Source organism: Macrobrachium nipponense, chromosome 22 (assembly GCF_015104395.2).
Source record: "Macrobrachium nipponense isolate FS-2020 chromosome 22, ASM1510439v2, whole genome shotgun sequence".
Classification (NCBI taxonomy): Eukaryota; Metazoa; Arthropoda; class Malacostraca; order Decapoda; family Palaemonidae; genus Macrobrachium; species Macrobrachium nipponense.
The window spans coordinates 77,511,404-77,514,569 of NC_087213.1; the positions used below are offsets into that span (position 1 = coordinate 77,511,404).

Here is a 3,166-nt window from a genome sequence, read left to right on the forward strand (position 1 = left end):
GAAGGGAAATATTACAGTAGAGTGATTTCAGCTGTTACGCCTTCAGTTTTGCATTCGTTGATGGTGACTTTATACATCACTTCCACTCTGTTATGTTTTAATTGATTGATTGGAGATTATTTCCCACTGTTTATTGCTTCTGGTTCACTTATAGTGCCCGCCACGTTAAAATTGTTTCATACACGGACCTTTTGTGAAGTCTTCCTTAGGAAGTTCATGACCTATTAAGTTGTTCAGGAAGAAGGCCTATGTGACTATTAAGAATTATGACGATACACGAAAGTGGATCAATCGAGGACTTTCAAAGTCAAATTGGATTAATTCATTTTCAGAACATTTGTACTAAGACGAGAATTCTGTAGTCAGAATGATTTCTTAACAAATATCGTACTCTGTATATTATCAGCAGAAATAAACGATATGAAATCACTTGACAGTAATGACCTATACACGGTTGTAATATGAAGAAATTATTGGGAAGAGCATTATTCTTGAGGCGTCAGTTTTAGTACGAATTTGCTGAAACGTTAATTTCTCTTTTAACCTAGTTTTTAGCCATTTGATTAGATTTGCATTAAGGGTGAACTTCTATGTTGATCCTTTTGCAACCATGAGATAACCTCGTCAAAAATATCACGATTGATAACTATTAAGAAAATGTGATGTTTTGCTAAATTAAAAATTCTCTTAAAACCCATTTTCTTGCCTTATATACAGACTCAACGGCATTTATACTGTATAAATGTTGCTTCAAGCCTACGATACAAGACTATCCCCTACGGGATTCGAACCCGTGACCTCTGGATTAGAAGTCCAGCGCGCTTTCCACTGCGCCAAGAGGACTTGATATCGGACTTTGATATCAGATAATCAGAAAATTCAAAAATTATCAGATCCTCTCTTGCCATGTTGTGCAATAGTATTCGATGTTTGGGTGACCGATGCCAAGGGGTTAAAAGACGGAGCATATTAGGTAGCAAAACGATAGGAGCAGACCCTTTTGCGCTGTTGCTGATCTCTTTTCGTAACACCCCCCCCCCCCCCCCCCTCCCCCCCCAAATAATCTTACCGATGCATCTAGTAATTGATATGACTCCGTCCTTCTAGCAATCTACTATTTATATGTCCGTCCATGCGCTGAGGATGAAATGTTTTGAAGAGCTTCAAAAAGTCTATTATCTTTTGGGATGACGACTTCAAACTATAAATATACATCATGTGTGGGCTATAGGGATTCAGCATTCCTACGGTGCATCAGTGTGTCAAGGCCATAACTGCAGGTTAATGATCAGGTAGGAATTTAACCTGGACTATACTTTTAGATTATTACGAAATAGGGACTTCGTACATGGCTTACTTATTCCACCAGCGAAGATTTTTAATGACTACTGATTTTGCAAACACTGATGAATTATGACGATCTATCGCTAAAGCATGCGATATTTCATGTTGTCGCACAGCTGGAGGAAGGAATGAAAGGAGTAATGGCCAAGCGCTTTCGTGTATTTTTCACACCTCTTCAGGGTCAAGTGATACAAAAATTCATTATTTGTTACAAAGACACCTATGTGTGACAGGAATCCATAAACAAAAATTTTCGTACTACCATTTAAAAATTAGTTTTTAGATAGCAGTAAGATATTTTTATGATTATGTATTCCTGTCACAGACGTGTCTTTGTAACAAATACTGAATTTTTGTATCACTTGACCCTGAAGAGGTGTGAAAAGTACACGAAAGCGCTTGGTCAACTCCTTTCATTCCTTCCTCCAGCTGTACGACAACTTGCTGAATTACTTTATATCTGCTTGATCGCTATTTATTGGAAGAACGTTATTGGTCACCTTAAGACTGCCCCAGAAAATAATGACAATAATATATTGTCTAGTAGAAAACAGTCTTGTAAGATATGGAGTGTTTTACTTTTCATTCCCTTTTGCACGTAATGGCACTCTAGTTGATTTGCAACTATTGCTTACAAGATTTTATCCCCTACGGGATTCGAACCCGTGACCTCTGGATTAGAAGTCCAGCGCGCTTTCCACTGCGCCAAGAGGACGTCATGTCATGAGGGCGACCTTGTAATGTCATCCATCGTCTTGGCACGCGTCACTGCCACTGCCACAGTCACTGTTATGTATTAAGCTCTTCCATCATTCCAAGGTGATGCAGTAATCGTACAAATTTTGCTGAGTTTTTACTTGTGATTTACTAGCTGTTTTCATTGCGATTCTCCCAAGTCCTTGAAGGCGAGTATATGGCCCCCGACATATCCGTTTCCGCGTTTCGATAAGAAGATCCATAGGATGGTTAGTAGGTTTAGGACGCGGTTGGATTGCGTAAGGTCATTAACCGACGGTATGAGCAGTACCCGTATAGAATTCTAACAATACCCATTTTCATATTGTGTCATTTTCATTTATTCTAAAACTAAAAATTGGAGAACTTAGAGTACTTTCAACCTGTTAATGAATCATCTCTAATTTATATATTGTAACTCCCCTGATACTTTGTAACACTACCGCAGTACCGTATAAACCGTGATGAATGGTTTTTGTTTAGTCATCGATAGGGTGGAAACTGTGTTTATAATAAAATCATATCCAATGCCATTCACTATAGAGGGCTTTCCTCTATACGGGCGCTGTCTTGGTTGCCCTTTTTTTTTTTTTTTTGGCGCGCGCGCGAAAATTACCAAGAATGCCCATATCAGCTGTGCATGTAACAAACATACTGAAATCGTCAAATCTTCTAGAGTGACTGTGTATTCTTGGCATGTGACTGAGACGGGCTTCTTCGTCAGCAGTTTGGTATCTTCTTCTTCCTCTCCCAAACCTTAATCTTTTTGCCTATTAGAAGCATAAGTATGGACATTCAGCCTTTACTCTAAATATATTTATTTTACAATTCATTTTCAGTGAGACCGACAAAAGAATTATTTTCCACATCTGTGCTGACATACGCATATCTTAACAAAAGGCATAACAAGAAGATAAAGAACAAAAGGAGAGAATCAGTGTCATTGATGCTTGCCAGCTCATCACGAACTTGATAAGAAGTTCTGAAGAATAAACCACGATTAAATCACGGATAATGTATTTGAAACTTCATATTTGCCTCGTGAATGTCTCTATGTTCGGGAAGAAAATTAGCTGGCAAGTTTCCT

The 3,166-nt window shown here is 38.4% G+C and overlaps 2 non-coding genes across 2 annotated transcripts; both read right to left on the reverse strand.

Annotated features, from left to right (window-relative positions):
- Positions 1–770: 770 nt before the first annotated feature.
- On the reverse strand, positions 771–843 carry Trnar-ucu (transfer RNA arginine (anticodon UCU)). The gene has a single exon. It is a non-coding gene; the product is annotated as a tRNA-Arg (tRNA).
- A 1,143-nt stretch (positions 844–1,986) lies between these two features.
- Positions 1,987–2,059, reverse strand: Trnar-ucu (transfer RNA arginine (anticodon UCU)). Its single transcript has one exon. It is a non-coding gene; the product is annotated as a tRNA-Arg (tRNA).
- Between the last annotated feature and the right edge of the window lie 1,107 nt (positions 2,060–3,166).